The sequence below is a fragment of the Orbicella faveolata genome, unplaced genomic scaffold, assembly GCF_042242905.1.
Source record: "Orbicella faveolata isolate gen_17 unplaced genomic scaffold, um_ofav_v1 contig_1, whole genome shotgun sequence".
Lineage (NCBI taxonomy): Eukaryota > Metazoa > Cnidaria > Anthozoa > Scleractinia > Merulinidae > Orbicella > Orbicella faveolata.
Window position 1 is genome coordinate 36,807,493 of NW_028301536.1, and position 9,368 is coordinate 36,816,860.

Genomic DNA, 9,368 nt, shown 5'->3' on the forward strand with positions numbered 1-9,368 from the left:
GTGGAGAAGCTTGAGAGTCAAGACCCTAATTCACGCTCTTCAAACTCCTGCATACATAGATAGTCGCCGGCGACGCGTGAATCAGTTGTTAATTCCAAGATAAGGATGAAGATACGCTAAGCACAGAACCTCACCACTGTTCCCAAGACGCCGCATGCTTTTCGACCATCCCACCACAAGGTGTTACCAATTAGTTATCTTCTGTTGATCTCGTCTACAATTAGGATTGGTAAAACTGCCACTCGGGTTTCTTACACATTGTGCTGATCGTAATGGAGGCATCTAAGGGCCTGTTCACATGGAAGTGGGGGACTTCGGGCAGGTGAGGTCCCCCGCCTTGGTGGGGTAACCAATCTATCCATACAATCTCTCTTTTTTTCTTGATCGCGTTCACATGTTAAATGGGGTACCCCACCAAGGCGGGTTACCCGGTCAGGCGGTCCGGGTAACCCGCTTCGGTTGGGTGAGTTTTCTCCATGTGAAAGCTGCGGAGTGGGGTACCCCGCCTAACCGGGGTAATTAAATTACTGCGCCAAAGCCCGCCAAAACACACGGCAGAACAACATGGCTGCCAACCGCTACCAGCGTGGCGAGTTATTTGGACGATTTCACCGCCGAAACGCTGATGGAATTGACAGTGCTGGCGATAATTTAAGCGTGAAATCGGATAGTCAGGTTAATCAGCGGAATCAAACTGAAGTTTTGCCTGCAACAACGACATTGAAGCGGAAAGGAGCTTTATCGGAACAAACGAACGTTCCTCAGAACAAATCTGCGAAGAGGGTACACCGAAAACTGCCGAAAGTCAGGGCAGGAACTCCCGAACGTGTTCAACTGTTACTGAAATATCTTAAAGAATACATTACATACATATATACGACCGTTACATACAGTTACATACGACCGCGTGATTGCATTTTGGACCTCACCCCGTGTCCCCGGGGTGGCATGTGACGACAAGTGTTTCTTTACCACGGGTAGGTGAGGTACTCACCTCCCCGGGATCCCCCGCTTCCATGTGAACAGGCCCTAAGATTCGGTTACTACCCTGCCAGCCAGCTGAAAACTAAGTGAGACAAAGAATAGCATTTGTTGTTTGCCACACATTCAGTCCCAACACAAAAATAAAGTTATCAACCCTAACCTACTCTCAGTCCCGAGAGGTTACTGTTTGGTCTATACGTAGAGGCTATATCTGAAAAGAATATTAAAGAGTCTGTCATCAGTGTAACAGACTGCAGACTTAATTGAGCGTGTCCGTGTAAGAATCGACCACTCAGATTTTCGTGGAAAGTGGATTACCTTCTTTTTTTTCGACACAAGTCAAGCAAAGTATGCAACGAAAGAAAATGGCCTTTATTTCGACATATTCGCTCTCTGTATTTTTTGGGGAATTTCTTTTTTGTAGGCACCTCCAAAACCACAAAAAATCGAAAATTGAAGCTCCAAATTCTGATACTCACCTGGTAGATTATTGTACTGTTATTTGTTGTTTTATTAATTTAATATTTAGAAAATCAAGTTAAATCAATAAGTATTTCACTCACCAAGGTATGTTAAAGTACGTGCAACTGTGTAGGTACGTAGTAAATTCCGGCCATTTTGTGCGCTATACCATTGTGGTCACAATTATAAATCGAGTTGTTCATTGAAATATAGCGGATTGCAAATCACGAGAAAGACGTCATTATCCAGATTTCTGTTCATTCTTTCATTCTTGTTTCAGATAACTGAAGACTCGACATACGAAGTGCAAAAGAGTGGAATATATACCTTATCCTCTGCTGGCTTGACCTCCTTTGGTCGTTTGGATTCGGTATCTTGTTTTTCGCTTATTTAAGATAAAATTTATTCATTTTTTCCACTTTATCAGTGTAAACGACGATTTAACTTTTTACCACAATCGCTACTAATCTCGCAATCTGATTGGCTAATTTGCCGTTGTCGAAAAGAGTCCAGACAACGCTGCTCGCGTCCATGTGTCACACAATTCCTTTTTCAGCTCGCCCTCTGAAAAAAAAAAAAAAACATTTTCCACAACATTTTGACCACTGTGATGACTCGTATCGTCGTCGATAAGAGTACAGACCCCGCTAAATCACATTCGATTTGTTAACTTTAACTTGCAAATATTCTCATAAAATGTTGTTTTTACTTTTAATTCGGCTTTTTTGATGCCACGACCCTCAATTGGCCTCAACTTTGCTGAAAAAACGATCTCTTACCGAGGAGCAAGATTTTCCTGAGGATTAGTTGTCTTGAAAATGTACAATGTTTTACTTTGCAGCATGCATGCCGAATTTTCTTTTCTTGCCCTTTCCTTTCCTTTTTCTCGCCTCTTTTACCCTTGCTAGCTTTTGCTCGTCATATCCTTTTTTTTTCTGAAAGCCGTAAAAAGTTCCGTGTTGATTATGTTTAAAGTCTGGAAATGGAACCTTGATCGATTCTAGGTGTCATGGGCCATTTTACCACAAATTTTGCACCAAAAACTGCTTACTTTTTTTTTTTTTTTTTTTTAATTAGCTACGTCAGCATATTGTTGATATCCAAAACGGACAGCTGCGCGGATAGATCTATCCTAGCTCTATTAACTGCTTATATAACTATATTAATTGACGCCTGAATTGATGACGTAACAAGTGGTACAAAGTGCAGAATCCCTCAGCGTACGAAAACGTACGATTGCTAGTTAATGGGTAATGCGCTAAAGGTCCACCAAAAACTAAGCATGTTTTGCTTTTAAATCCAATCAATAACAATGCATTTGTACAATTTTGAGTCGGACCAGAGGCAGTAGAACTCCCCGGTGTATAGTCGAGTGACGTCGTCTACGTTTTCAACATTTTTTGCCCCTTCCTTGTCCAAGTATAAAAACTCAAGATCGTCTTTCACAAGGTCCATTTCCTTTTTGGAACCGTACCGTGACGATCGTGTTTTCTGCATAAAAAGATAGTAAGATGGTAGCTTTTTTTAACAAGAACAAGAAGTCTGGGCGCTATTAACCATTACGGTTACGTTATCAGCCATTTCCAGTTATCCGTCTGAGTATTAGTTGAGTTAAAATGTGTACCTAACTTCGTATATCAATGACACTTTTTAAAAAAAGAAGGTTCTAAAAGTACTTTCACTTACGGTATGCAAAGTTGTACGTTGACTGAAAAAGTGGTCAAAGTCTTAACTTAAGCTTCGGCTAAGAATCGCATAGTTCAGAGAAATCTTGCACCCTGATTTGTTACCTAGACGAGGTATTCAGCGTGGAATTGCGACCCTTGAAAGCGAGGTTTTGCGTGATATTGCACCGGAGCGACAACAAAACAACAACTCAAAACAATCAGAAACAAGGACCTTTTAATAATGTTTTCAAAACCATTGCAGCCGTCCATGAAGCCAAAAACAAACACAGGTAACAGGTACATGTACAACGGCAGTCAATCTCTGTGCGCGTTTGTGCTTTTTGACTTTTTATTCTAATGAATTTGAGTGTAACCATATTTCTTTCTTACAACCTGCCTCAGCATGTTCAAGTCATGAACGGTAGTTTTACAATCCAACATTGCCCTAAATTTGACAGATATGCCAGAGAAACTCTGTTTCATTATTTTAAACAACGGGGAGGAAACAAAATCAAATGTAGAGATTCAAAACTGTGAACTGGTTGGGAAGCGTAGTAGATATGCTACCGTGACAAAGAGAACAATTTGGAGATACATGAACGTTACATTTTCGTTCCCGGCCCTCGAATCTATAGTTTCGGTCGAGATTTGTTCCCTCTTCTTTAATGGAAAATAGAGAGAATTGATAACAAGAGATATCCAAGAAAGAGGTAACGAAGCCATTACCATCAGGTTAAATGCACTATTACAACTGCACGCGCCATCCTACTTTTCTAAAGCCCAGCCAAAACGATTGCAACATTTCAATGCAGCATATCGTAACATGTTGGGCGCAGCATGTTGCGCGCGTTTGGCCACCATGTTGCGACGTGTTGGAACATGTTAGGTGTTGTTGGCTCAGGTTTGAAAATGACCAAATTTTTCATGCAACATTTGTGGATATTGCATGATGTTGTACTCGTTTGGTCACGTTCGAGCAACAATTTTGCGTCAGGACATGCGCACTAGTTCGATTTGCAACACCCGACATGTCACAGCACGTCGTAACAGGGTGGCTAAAAGCGCGCAACATATTGCGCCCAACAATGTTGTGATATGGTGCGCTGCAATGTTGCGATCGTTTGGCCGGGGCTTAAAGGTGATGTTACACGAGCCTAGTTTTAACGTCGATTTTTAACGCCGATTCTTAAGGTGGCTCAAAACAGTTTCCAACACTTAAAACTATGCCAAGGAACCGTGTTTAAGAATCTGTCTAAATATAAACTTACATAAACCTGATGCAGATGAAATATAATTAAGTCCGGGTTTATGTCAACAAAACTGTAATTCATTTTACATTGCTGTAAATCAAGCGCAAGTCAGAATACTCGGCTAATCGGCCGTGTGGCAGAAAAACTTTTTAACATCCAAAATACCACACAAAGAAGAAAATAAATTACCTCCGAATTCAAATATTCAAGAGACTGATCTACTGGTTTCATTTCGATTCGGTATGTGACGTTTTACATATGCTAACGATAGAAAAGTTTGTGCTAATTCGACTGCCAAATTTCCTTGTGAACGAAAGTCTTCCATATTTTGGAGACGGCAGAAACAATGTGGCATTTTTTATCGGGAAAATTCGACTTGGAACCCCGAGACGCGGGTAGTTTTTAGCGACTCCTCGAGGTTGAAACCCACAAAGTTTGTCACAGCAACAATCAAAACACTCTGCCACCCCTCCTGCCCAACAGATTTGTTTACCACCCAGATTCTGGGTGGGCACGTGACCAGCCGCAACCAGGATCTTTCTCCCAACGAACAAAAGAGGCAGAGGATACAGAGCCTGGGAACGAGGTTAGCACGATTTCTAAGGGTAATCGCGTCAAGTTCGCACGCTTTGTGTTGCTTGCCGTCAGTGAAGAAGCATGACCATTTTTTTTTTTTCGTTCAAGCATAATAAAACAATTATTAGATTCGGTTTTTGTGATATTTATGATATGCAGAATAATCAAGGTCTCGTTAAGGGTTATCAGCCTCAGCCTTCGGCTTCGACTGATAACCCCTGCCTCGACCTTGATTATTCTGTATGTCACGGAAACCTCATCCAATAATTCTTTAGAATTATCTTTTCGGTGGAAAATTTTTTATTTCAATTTGAAAATAAAGTAAGGTAGTACACACTACTTGAAGCTTTTAGCGGTAAACAAAGAAAAAATATATCCTAAAAGATGCTATTCACCTGAAAATGATTTGGGTCTGAAAAAGGAATTTCGAAAAATTGAAACATTATGGGTCGCAATCAATCTTACTTCAACTTTACACGGGAAACTAAGAATAAGTTCATAGTTTGGGGGGGAGGGGTGAGGTGTTTGCAGCAGTATAGAAAGGTGCCACAAGTACCTCAACACCCCCCTCCCCTCCCCCCCCCCGAAAAAAAAGAAAGGAAAGGAAAACAAAATGAAATTGGGCAAATGGACAACAGAAACAAGGCAAGGTGGGTATGTTTCTTTATTTTATTTAAAAGAAGAAAACATTTAATTTCGTTGCGCGTTTTTATCCGTCGTTATTTTAAAATGCCTTGTAGAGCGCTCAAATTCTAAACGGCCTAACATGCAACACAACAGGGCCTGCTTTAGGCAGCTACGTTCCACTCGATACGCTTACATAAATCATTTGACCGTTGTGCGGTTAAATGGCTTTTTTGGGAAATTTTATTTTTATCACTTGTTGTCCCAAGGTGCAAATTGACCTGTTTATTTATTTGTTTCTCTATTTGTCAATCTATATCCTTTTTATCTTACTACTTTTCAGTGCCGAAATTTTCAAGGTTTTCGTTTGAACTTCATCAATCAAAATGTGAGAACTTTCAGGAGGCGGAGTTCACGAGTGCCACGCTGTTGCATGGTTCAATTTTTATTTTTGGAAAGCAAAGCATATTTTTTGCGAGGCAACACAGCTTTCGCCCAAGGAGACCGAGGTGGATTTGGTTGTTTAAGTTCGATTCGTGATTTGTCACATTTTTAGTTTTAGATATGGTCAACTGTATGAATGTTCTTTACTTTGTTCCTAAACGTGAACTCGTGAGTTGAATTGACTAAATGAAATGACCGCGATATGAACGGTCCACTTTAGGCAGCGTGAGTTTTTTATTATTAGTTTATTTATGCATTTAATTATACCTTCAATGCACTTTTGAATTTTATTTCTTTTAAATGTTTCTTTTATCCTTTCATTTTTTCTTTTTTTTTTTTCTTTTTTTTTTTTTTTTTTTTACAATCCGCACTCCGTACTCCACGTTTTCGGAACAGCCGATTTCAATTTTAAATCGCGCGACAGCATTTGTCGTTCCACAAACTCATAAACCTATCTCTTAAATTGTTCTATTTTTATCATTTACTAAGTGTTTGCACTTTTCTACTGGCGAATCTTAACACAGACAAAAACAATAGCAACAACAACAACAACAACAAAACTTTTATTACCTTTTTTTCAAACATATTGAAAACATCATTAAAAAATGCCGGGAACTAGCCGGCAGACGTTACTAAGGAACAAATTGGATATCAGTTCAGAATTACAGACTATTGGCAATACAGCTCTAAAGTAAGAAAAGACCAAAACAAGAAAACAGGGAAGAAGAAAAAAATTGTCATTTGGTTCTTTTGAAAATCTTATTAGAAACGCTCACCTCTACAGAAAAAAATGACTGTAAACTAATCCCCAGCGGAAAATGACAGACTGGCGGGTGTTACTGAACTGAGGATTGCAGACCACGAAACCTGTGGAACCTCCGGAACCTGCGGAACCTATATTTTTTTTTTTCTTTTCTCTTTTTTCTTTTTTTTTTTGTCAAATGAAAAGTATCCAAAGAAGAAGCGATTTTTTAAAACATTTAACTATAAAAAAACTGCGATAAAATACTTTTTACAAATACCCAAGAACTGAGACTTCTCTGGAACTCTGCAAGTTCTATACTGTATGCCACCGCACATATGTCGCCACAATCGTAAAATCTCAAGTACTTCTAGGTCCACGACGATAAAAACAAATTTGTTTTTTAACGTGATATTCTTTAGATACTAAACGAAATTTCGAACAGTGTTAAGGTTTTTGGTTTTTAATCTTTATTTATTTATTTTTTTTTTTAATTCGTTACTTTTTTGACCAATAGAAAAATATAGGTTCCGCAGGCTTTGCAGGTCCCGCAGGTTTCGCAGGTTCCGCGGTCTGCACTCCGCAGTTCACTAACAACCCAGACTGACAACATCTAACTTACTTTAACAATGCTTTGATAGTCGTATTACACTATTATGGTAGTTGCTTAAAATATATGCTTCAAACTGCAATAAAATGGTAAGACTGACAAGAATTTTCCTTTGTTTTAAGTTTCTTTTACAACTAAATCACAAAATATGTAGAAAATTCCAAAAAAATATGTTCCACGACTCTTTGTTCTTATACGGGGATCTGTGTTAATAAACGTCGGTGGAAATTTAAACTAAAATGTTACATTTCAATCTTTAGATGGAGCTATTTAAAGAGTAATAGATGTAAGATCTATAGTCTTTTTCTAAGTTTTTACAGACAGAGCAATGGACTAAAAGCAATAGTAATAATAAAAAGAAAAGCTTTGTTGACAGGCACTTGTTGATTTGTGGTAGAGGTCAGAGAGGAAGCTGCGAACGATACGACAATATTAGAACACTAACTAACAATTTTCTATTCTCCAAACCTCCCTCGCAAACCTGGTTTGCTACCGGTACAACTAAATTGCCATTCATCTTGTCGCAAGCCCTTAATAACTGAAATGCCGTAAAAAGCAATGGGTTGATGTGAGACTGTATTCTATGGCTGTGTCTGACAAGGACTGGGAACTACCGAATTCACTAATTTGATTGGTTGAAAACGATATTGACCGCGGTCTAGCTTTTCCCACCTAGACAGGCATCTAGGCCGGTTTCACTTTGCGTTGAAAAAGTAGCAAACTAAAATACAAAAATGTTCACCATTTTCTTTTATTTTCTTCTGAATCATTTATGGAAGTGCCAAAAAGCCTGATGACAAAAAAAAAGTAAAGAGGACGAACAAATTTCGGCAGGTCTAAGTTAAGCTCATCGCCGTTCGCAAGCAAAATGTCAGCAAACCAGTTACACTAAACGAATTAAAGTTTTCTTCTTTGCCATGTAATAAACATCTTATTAACCGAACTAAGTCGGTCTGTATGGGAGAATCTTGACCTCGGTCGTGTGTACAGACCTCACTGCGTTCGGTCTGTACTCACGACCTCCGTCAAGATTCTCCCATACAGACCTCCTGCTTGATTAATACGAGCTATAGACAAACCAGTAGTCTGTCTGTCTCATATCAACAAAACTTGAACAAATAAGGCACATAATATTGTCACCGACTGAGGAAATTGCTAAGAAATAATCATTGCCGGGGAATCAACACTCATAATATGCTAAATGTCTTCCTAAATTTTCCTCTTCTGTTCTATTTTATCTTGTTAATTAAAAATACAGTTAGCTGCTCGTGGAGGGAACGGGGGAATCCGATGGCGTTAATGTTAAGGTACTGAGACCGTTAACGTAATGACTAACTGACTTGCTTACCTTGACACTCTTTGCCATTTCCGAGATATCCTTTTAAACAGAAGCACTTATATGATCCCAAAGTGTTACTGCACACGGCTTTGGGATGACAGTCGTGGAAACCCTGACGGCACTCATCTAAATCACTACATGACATCCCATCACCATGGAAACCTGAAGCACAGCTACAGGTGTAAGAGCCCTGCGTGTTATTGCAACGAGCGTTCCAGCTACATTTATGTGCTCCTTCTCTGCACTCATTAATGTCTAAACAAAAGTGAGTTAGATCGTCGTCAGCACGCTCGTTATTTTAGAACCTTTTTTCACTGAAGTCCCAATTTATTTTTTGCTGAAACTATGCAGCCTTAGTGAGTTTGTGGCCATTACAAATGAAGTTTGAGTTAAAGATGATTTAAATTAAATTATCTATAACTTAACAGTTCCAAACGTTTATAAGACAAAATTAAAACCCAGAGAGTTAACATCTACACAACTAATCTACAAAAAAAATAGAAAAAAGGGAAAAAAATTACCGCTTTTCTTTTAAAAATATCTCAGTGGCTAGCTGAAAGCCTGGTACTTTACACTGGGGACATATTTGTTCGGCATAAATCATGAGAACCGTGGACAGCAAAGCAACGAGACTTTTGATCTAGTACGTACCTCTACAATATCGTCCATT